Raw genomic sequence first — 10,000 nt, 5'->3', positions numbered from 1 at the left:
CTCCTTGTCCTCGTCTTCGCAATTCCCCATTTTCTTTCTCCTATTGCTCTTCTTTCCTACTTCCTCTTCCTCCCCTTTTTCTGTCTCTTCTTCTTGATCCTTTTTCCTCTCCTCCTCCTCCTCCTCCTCCTCCTCCTCCTCCTCCTCCTCCTCCGTTACTTCTTCCTTCTCCTCTTCCTCTTCTCATCTTACTCCTCCTTTTCTTTACCTTCTTCCTAATCCTTTACCTTCACCTCCTCCTCCTCCGTTTCTTTTTCCTTCTCTTCTTCCTCTTCTCATCTTACTCCTCTTCATCTTGGGTGACGTAGAGGTGCAGATCCGTGCTGCAACCTACTCTATATGGATCAGCACCTGTCGTACCCCCCTCCCCCAGGTCCTCCCCTCCTCCTCCTCTCTTCCTCCCCCTCCTCCCCTCCTCCTCCCCCGTCCTCCTCCTCCTCCCCCGTCCTCCTCCTCCTCCCCCGTCCTCCTCCTCCCCTCTTCCACCCCCTCCTCCCCTCTTCCACCCCCTCCTCCCCTCGTCTTCCTCCTCCCCTCCTCCCCTCTCCCTCTCCCTCTCCCTCCTCCCCTCCTATTCCTCCTACTCCTCTTCCTTCTCCTCCCCCGTCCTCCTCCTCCCCCGTCCTCCTCCTCCCCCGTCCTCCTCCTCCCCTCTTCCACCCCCTCCTCCCCTCGTCTTCCTCCTCCCCTCCTCCCCTCTCCCTCTCCCTCCTCCCCTCCTATTCCTCCTCCCCTCCTCCCCTCTCCCTCTCCCTCCTCCCCTCCTATTCCTCCTACTCCTCTTCCTTCTCTTCCTTCTCCTTCCATCTTCCCCTCCTCTCCCTCCCTTCCTCCCATTTCCCCCTCCTCTTCCTCCCTTCCTCCCCTCTCCCCCTCCTCTTCCTCCCTTCCCCCCTCATCATCCATTCCTCCTCTTTTTCTTCCCCGCCTCCTCCTTCTCCTCCTACTTTTCCTCCTCTTCCTCTTCCCGACACGAGTGCCCGGCAGAGTGCCATGCGAGCAGCACTCAACCTCCACGTCCACCTCCACTCTCTTCTTGTTGTGGACACCCACTCTTCTCCTCGCCTCTCTTCTCTTCCCTCTCCATTCTTCTCTTCCTTCTCTTCTCTCTCTTCCCTTTCCTTTCTCTCCTCATCCTCATCTCTTTTCCCTTTCTTCATTCTCTTGTCTCCCCTCTTTTGCCTCGCCTCTCTCTCTCCCCTCTTTTGCCTCTCATCTCTCTTTTCCCTCGCTTCTCTCTCTTCCCTCTCTTCCCTCTGTCTACTACGAAAGAGGAGCCCCGGGAATGAATGGGATATCCCGGCAAGAGGAGAGAGAGAGAGAGTGCCACCCGGCACGGAAGGAGGAGGAGGAGGTGGTAGCCCCGGAGATGAAGAGAATCGCCTGGCGGGACCTTTAGGTCTTTCATTCTGGTTGGCGCCAGACGAATCTATTTAGGCCGGCCCGCTCTGTGTGTGTGTGTGTGTGTGATGGTTATTTTATTCTGGTTAAGGAAACGTTCTCTTCGTCGCCGAGGGGGTAGGGGCGTCAGTGGGCGGGAACAGCTGCCGTAATGTGGATTGTGTTCTTGTTTGCCGTCAGGCGATTTTATTCACCAAGACATTACGTACCACCTGAATGAAATTGTCTGACATGAGCCAGAATACAATATGTTATGTATGCGAATTTGTGTGTGCGTGTGTGTGTATACATATATATATATATATATATATATATATATATACATATATATTGTTTGTTTATTTATTCTATATTTTATTTATTTGTTTATTTTTCCATACAGTGGAAGAAGTCCTTGGTATAATTTGAATATTCGTTTATTTGTTTATTTTTGTGTGTTCACCACTGGTGAGTGCCATCGCTAGGCGACACACAGAATAAAGCTTCTGAGGGGCGCCATGGCCCTGAAGCAGGGATGAATACAATCTCCTGACGGCAGCCAGAGGGAGGAAGAGACTCGCTATGGAAGTGGTCAGTCTGGAACAGAAAAAAAGATGTTGTGTGGTTCTGGTCCGTAGGGGTGCCTTATCGACTCCTCTACCTAGAATAGGAGGAAGAGGGTCACTAGGCACGGAAAGGATGTTAGGATCTAGGTCATCTAGTTAGTCTAGGCTAGTCCTCCTTGTTGACTTGTATATATAGGGTCTGTTGTAAGCGCAATGCACAGTTAAAAATAGGAGCTCACGTAGGAGAACTGAAATAGGCTCTCACTGTATGGAATGAACGCGTGCCTATATATAAACACGTACACAGGCAGGTTGGCCTTGTCACTACCTGAGGGGGGAGGGTTTGTCTCGAAGATGAATCAAATCGCCAGACATAAACGAATGCTGCGTGAATCTGTTCCGTAGGGGCGACATTAAAAGCCCATAGGTGATTAACCACCACGCAGGCAATTTAGAGGTATGGTAATCACCCCCTACCACAGTCCCCCTGCTTATGAATAAAATCGCCTGACGACAGGAAGGAAAAGTACCTTCACACGATTCGTGAGACGTACTTTCACCCTGATGGAAGGACACAGGTTGCAACCTGCACATGTACACGTGTACATGTACACACACAGACACGCGTGCACACTGTCACACGCATATAAATAAACTTACATGTATATATAAACTCTTCCGTGTGGGTGCCGTGTGGGTGTATATACATGCGCAAGCGCACACACACACACACACACACACACACACACAACCACACACGCGCGCGCGCACACACACACACACACACACACACACACACACACACACACACACACATAAGAATATACGAGAATTTACAAGCCTTCTTTGGCTCACAAGATAAAGATATATGTCTTTCCTTGTCAGAACGTGGCTCTATGTAAATCTCTCTCTTTTTGTTTCTCTCTCATTCCCTATTCTCTTTCTTCCCTCTCTTTTGTTCTTCGTATGTATGAGATATATATGTATATATATATATATATATATATATATAGGGGGAGAGGAAGAAATAGCAGTTAATCGTCACTGCAATTTTTTCTTATTTTTTGTGTGTTTACTTGAAAATTCACACATTTCTTGAGAGAGAAAAAAAAAGGCGCGTGGGTCATCTCTTGGCACAATGAGAGATTGTCGGTCGAACCGGATTGTACGTCTGGAGAGACCCGAGTAGCGTTGTCTTTTCCCCACTACTTTAGAATTAGGTTAATTTCATACAAGGGAAATAATTATGTGTATATGTATATATATATATATATATATATATATATATATATATATATATATATTCAAGAGACGTCAGAGTAACAATATTGTAGAGCAAATCGTTATAAATAGATAAACAAATAGAAAAAAAGTCAAAATAATGACAAGAAAATGGTGGAATCCCGATCCTCGAGCAACACGCATGAATGGAAAGGCAACCCTCCGTCAGGGGGGAAAAACAAACCGGTGGGGGGGGGTAGTATCCGGGTGCATCTTGGCATCCGGGACCAAAAAACCCGCCCTTGATTGAACCCTGTGCCACAGAGTAACCGGCCACGATCTCTCATATGACTTTGATATTTCCTCTTGGTAGTGCTAAGAGACGGGGCGGGGAAGGGGTGGGGGCGGGGTCGCTCTTTGCTGTTGGCATTACCAGCGTCTCTCAGTGACCTGAAGCAAGTCTGCTGGCCTGCAGGTCACCGGGTACAGGGTGGTTCATAAGGTCCCCCTACCCCCTCCCCTCGATGTTCCCTCTCCACTCGCTCCTCGATTTCCCCTTTCAACTCTTCCCTCGTTTCCCTTCTCCCCTCTCTCCTTTCTTCACATATCCCCTCCCTCCCCATTTCTTCTTCACCCCTCCTCCCCTCTTCATCGTTCCCCTTCCCATCTCCCCTTTCCACTCCTCTCCACCTTCTCCCCTCCCTTCTCTTTCCCCCTTCCTCTCCTCTTCCCTCCCTTCTCTCTCCCCCTTCCCCTCTCTCCCCCTTCCCCTCTCTCCCCTTCCCCTCTCTCCCCCTTCCCCTCTCTCCCCCTTCCCCTCCCTCCCCTTTCTACTCATCTCCCCCTTCTCTCCTCCCTTTTCCCCTCCTTTCTCTCCGCTCCCTTCTCTCCCCCTTATCCTCTTCCCTTCCTTCTCTCCCCTCTCTTCCCTTCCCTCTCTTCTCTCCCCTCTTCCCTCTTTTCTCCTCTCTCCTCCCATCTCTTTCCCCCCATCCTCCCTTTCCTTCTTTCCTCTCCTCTCCCATCTCTTCTTCCTTCTCCACTGTAGCAACGAAGAAGACAAACCGTAGAAATATATTTAATTTTAATTGGTTAACTCTCTCTCCCTCTCTTTGTCTCCGTTTCTTTCACTCACTATGTGACCATAGATGTATTCGTAAAAAAAAAAAAAAAAAAAAAAAAAAAAAAAAAGCGCGTGACTGCTCCGTCACTAATATGACAACGAATTAATAGTCTCAAAACTGCATAGACCTCGTATGCCGTCATAGCCGGGAGGACTCAAGATAAATCTTTTCTTTTTTCTTCGCAGGTATGTCTTTCGGACCACTTGAACGAGTGATTAAGAGAGGGACGGGTAAGTGTAGCAGCTCTGGTTAATAATAATAATAATGATAATAATTTGGACACATCTTACTTTGTGGTCTTTAGACCCACTCCGCAACACACACACGCCTACGGTGACATCTCCAAAGTGAAATTAAATCGACCTACGTAAGCCAGAATAAAATTGGGCTCTTCTAGATGTACTTTATGGCGGGGGAGACGGGTGCTATTCTGTGACGATACGAGATACCTGTGTGTGTGTGCGCGTGCTCGTGTATGAAGGTAGGTGTGTATATATATATATATGTATGTGTGTGTGTGTGTGTTAGAGAGAGATTCACCATGTGATTCACCATTGTCTTGGATCACGTGTTGGACTCGTGATCGACAGCTATTTTCCTCCCGGAAGAGAGCTCAGAGCTTATATATGACCGATCTATGGGTAATGCTGTGACCTTACATGCACACACACACCAACTCTCCGCCCACGAGAGTTGGAGTAACAACTTACAACGCAGTGATACTAAAATGATTTCAGCCATGGGCGGGATTCGAACCTGGACCGCCATAGTGGCAGCCGGTAGCTCTAAACACCTCGGTGTGTGTATGCGCGCGCGCTTGAGCTCGTGTTCACCCAGTCGCTTATAATTGTAGTGTACGGAATAGGAACAATGATCGTGGGCTCCCTCTCAAACTGTTGTTAACGTATCAAGATTATCGCATCTAAATTAAGAAATCTTTGAAAACAAATGTATTTGCCCAGACCCGGGATCGAACCGGGGACCTTTAGATCTTCAGTCTAACGCTCTCCCAACTGAGCTATCTAGGCACTGTATGAAGAGGTTCACTTTCTGTCGGTCTGTCTGTCTTTCATCTCCACTCCCTACACCCTCTCTCTCTCTCTCTCTCTCTCTCTCTCTCTCTCTCTCTCTCTCTCTCTCTCTCTCTCTATATATATATATATATATATATATATATATATATCACACACCTCCACTCAACTCCCTACCCCCTTCACTCTCAGTTCTGATTGTAGAAAAAGAAATTTGGTTGCTTTTTTGTGTTATCCTCGGCATTTGTAATTGTTATTTCGAACTATGTGTTCTTTTCTTTATCTGCACTTTATGTATTTTGATTCAATGCCAAATAAACTTAAGAGAGAGGGGGGGAACACCAGAATAATTTTTGAACGAAACTGTCTTAATTTAAAGTCACTCACTCAAAGATATTGATAGAAAACGTGGAGCGCGTGCCCGCTTAAAGAAAATGGAGCGAGGGTAAACAAAATTAACCCCAATGTATTACATTTATTGCTAACAGGAGGACTCGAACTGCAGTGCCAAACTTTGTGGCACCGCTTGGCACTCCCTCCCAACCACGCCTGACAAGTTACCAACCCTCTGTTCCATTACCAAGTAACGAAATTAATTTGAGTATGCAAGCGGTTGTTAGTAATATAAAATCGATGTATTTTGAACATGGGGAGTAAATGGAGTTGTTGGGAGTGTCTGCCCTAGGAGTGCCAAACAAGCTTCTAGGAGGCTCTACTAGATGGCACAAGGACTCTCACACACAGGTTGTTCATCTTAACTTGGCGGGGGAGGGTGGAACAGCCCAATGATAAACCTGGGAATAATTACCCACTAGGAGTAATTGATTACCCTGACTGAAAAATGTTAATTACCCACTGGAAGTAAATGCAATCACCGGGTGTACATAATTACCCAGAGGGATATACCTATCAAGGGTTAATTGTGGATTCTGCGGGATTATTGTCATTACCCACCTGAAAAATATATTAAGTTGAAAGGGTAATTGTAAACGGGTAATCACTGTATTTGTGACATTTTCTGTCGACAGAGTAATACGGCAAAATAATTTAAGAAGTTACCTTTATCGCACATTAGATTGTATACGGTTGATGTGTATACAGTATATATATATATACACACACATATATATATATTGAGTGTTCACATTGATAACGTTTTATTTGAATGTATTATTATTATTATTCTTTGTTTATTTTTTAATTACAAAATTTTCGGTAACTTTCCAGAAGTGCACACTTAAGCGATATGTCAATAGAAAATGAAATATTGATTTTGTAAATTAATACATCAACGTAATATACGTTTTTAGAGGCGGAAATCGAAAAAAAATATTGTCAAAAGCTATACACTAACGACGACAACTCGGACGTCGGCGAACTAACCGAAGTCTAAAAAATTTGTCAAATGTAACCTAACCTTTTATGGAGAATGAATTTGTTGTCCCTAGAGATTATTAAGACTAAACTAGACCAATTCATTAGACTTCCGTTTGTTCACCTTCGACAACAGACAAAAAAACAAAGATGGCGTCTCGAAGCTTGCCGATGTCCGACTTGTAGGTAGTGTATTGCTTTTAACAACTTTTTGTTGTTGATTTCCGCCTCTGAAATAACCATTACGTTGATGTATTATATTTACCAAATTATATATATATATATATATATGCTTAAGTAACCACTAGGAAAAGTAAACTAACGAAGCAGAGCACTTTCGTATAATTACATCTTCAGTGCAGATACATCTGCACTGAAGATACATATACATCTGCACTGAAGATGTAATTATACGAAAGCGCTCTGCTTCGTTAGTTTACTATCCTAGTGGATACTTATGTATTTGTGAACACATGTTCCTAATGTTTTTATTGCATATATATGTATATATATATATATATATATATGTATATATATATATATATATATATATATATATATATATATGGCTAGGTGTAAACTTCTGGAGGAAGACCAGTTTTCTTTTTCTTTCTGGTCAAATATAATTGGGAACAACGAAAAGGTAAATATGTATATATATATATATATATATATATGTATATGTATATATATATATACATTATATATATATATATACACACATATATGTATATATATATATATATATATATATATATATATATATATATATATATATATATATATATATGAGGGGGCATTATACTTCCCACTTTTAGTCTGGTGTTTACGCTTTTCCACTTCAACATGGATCCCAGACTCCAGATCTTCGCATATATATATATATATATATATATATATATATATATATATATATATATATATTGAGGGGGCATTAAACTTCCCACTTTGGGTCTGGTGTTTACGCTTCTCCACTTCAACATAGATCCCAGATTCCAGATCTTCGCATGTATATATGTGTATATATATATATATATATATATATATATATATATATATTATATTATAATAAATCGCTACCAAGTGAATGAAAATAGCTTGATGGCATTCGGGCTAAAAGGAAATTTTCCTTCACCTGGTAATGGGAGGTGCCGGGGTTCGAGTCCCCTAGGGGGAACAGTGCGGATGGTCTGTTGTGTCGTGGGAGCTGGAGTATAGGCGAGGCGAGAAATGTGTCCCAACCGGTCCCTTCCCTCCTAAGTCACTCTCCTTCTCTCGCTCTGCCCCCACCTCTCTCTCTCTCCCTCCCTCCCTCCCTCCCTCACTCTCCCTCCCTCTCTCTTTCCCCCCTCACTCACTCTCCCTCCCACTCTCTCCCTCTCTTTCCCCCTCTTCCTTTCTTACCTCTCAGAACAGGCTGTGTTATTCATCTGAGATTTTATCAAGTTCGTTCATTCTCTTAATGCCAAATAGGCTCCGCCCCCTCTTTTCAATCCTGGACTCTGATTGGGCGCCATGTCATTGACCGTTGAAGAAGTGTGACCACGTCCAGAACGTGCAGAAAAATGCTTCGCAATGGTTTTGTAAGAGGAACTTGGTGGCGATAGAAATATCCTGGCGGCGACATTTAGGGACAAGGGGAAGAGGACCGTTAGGTACATAAGGGGTTCTGGTAAAGTTTATTCGGTATTTATTTTTTATTCTATTTATTTCCTCGTGTGTCCCCTATATATTTTCTGCATTATTTATTTGTTTATTTTATTTGTATCCTCATGTGTCGCTCCCATATTTTGTATGTGGGCAAAGTTGTTTAAAAAAAAGTACGCTCATAGGAAATGGGTAAGAGATTTCCTCAAATGAGAAAATTTGCCCTTGGGTCAAATTTACCTTGATATTGGATCACATGTTGGTCTCCTGATTGGTAGCGAATAACACACACAATGGCACATACACTGACACGCGTACACACATATTGGAACACACATACATTGGCGTGCGCACACACGCACATCACACATCACACACATACACACACATTGGCGCGCACACACACACACACACACACACACACACACACACACACACACGCACACACACACACACCTAACATAGCAAGATGCAACTTAGAACCCACAGATATACGCTCGGGTCGGCACCCAGCACTAAAAGGTGTGGAAGCACGTCTTGGTTCTGGTGTTAGACGCCACGTGGTGCTGGTGTGGCCAGATCCTCGTAGGCGACAGAGTGTGTGTTGTTATTTTTCACTGTCCAGCAGCCGTGTAATTCAGGCAACAAAGGAATCCTCTTCGGAGTGATGTATGGCTCAATAGAAGTGGGTGTGGCCGGTTACCCCGGGGCCGTGGGCTACCTGAAAGAAACGAAGCTACAGTTTTTATTTTATAGAAATTCTTTTCTTTATTTAATCGCGGGCTGAGATAAAAGCCTACACACACACACACATATGTATATATATATATATATTTATATATATATATATATATATATATATATTTTTTTTTTTTTTCTTTGGCATTTTGTTTATTTTAACATTGGTACTACCACGCCCATTCGACATTTCCTTTTCGCTCGAGAAAGTCTAACGCTTCCGTTCAGCTAAAACCACCCCGGCAAAAGAAGAAAAGAGAGAGGGAGAGATCTGATATGTGTATGTATGTATGTATATGTAATTATCAGTAACGATCTCAGATCGTCTAAACAGTGTATTTCAGACTCTGAGAAAGCAAATAAGATTCTAGGACTGATTGCGCTATCTTTGACTTCGAAAGTTCATCTCTCATTAACAAGCTACATAAATCGTTAGTTCGTCCACATTTGGAATGTGCTGTTTCCGTATGGTCACCGAATCTCATTAAAGACCTTGACAGATTGGAAAAAGTACAACGGCGAACCACAAAACTGATTCCAAATATAAAAAAATAAATCATACGAAAATCGACTAAAACAAATGAATCTGTCTTTCCTAAAAAAACAAAACAAAAAAACGTAGACTCAGAGGTGGCTTGATACAGGTCTAAGATTCTAAAGGGAATTGACAAAATAAAAAATTACAAAATTTTCACACTGAGAATTCGACAAGAAATAATGGTCTCAAACTGTCAGGAAATGTATTTAAATTGAGAATGGGTAGAAAGAACTTCGCCAACCGTGTAGTTAATGAATGAAATACTTCTTGCAGAGGCAGTGCAATGTAGTTCAGTTCGAAACTTCAAGATTCGTTTAGATAAACACCTAAGCAAGATGCTGTAATACCTGCCATTTATTTTATATTATTTATATGTTATTT

General features: G+C 43.1%; 1 non-coding gene across 1 annotated transcript; it reads right to left on the bottom strand.

Moving 5' to 3' along the window:
• Window positions 1-5,246: 5,246 nt before the first annotated feature.
• TRNAF-GAA (transfer RNA phenylalanine (anticodon GAA)) lies at window positions 5,247-5,319 on the bottom strand. The gene has a single exon. It is a non-coding gene; the product is annotated as a tRNA-Phe (tRNA).
• Between the last annotated feature and the right edge of the window lie 4,681 nt (window positions 5,320-10,000).

Source organism: Oratosquilla oratoria, chromosome 15 (genome assembly GCF_046742065.1).
Source record: "Oratosquilla oratoria isolate Oo_2021 chromosome 15, ASM4674206v1, whole genome shotgun sequence".
Taxonomy (NCBI): Eukaryota; Metazoa; Arthropoda; class Malacostraca; order Stomatopoda; family Squillidae; genus Oratosquilla; species Oratosquilla oratoria.
Note: the sequence above shows the minus strand (reverse complement) of the source record. Positions and strands in the feature narration are given on the sequence as shown.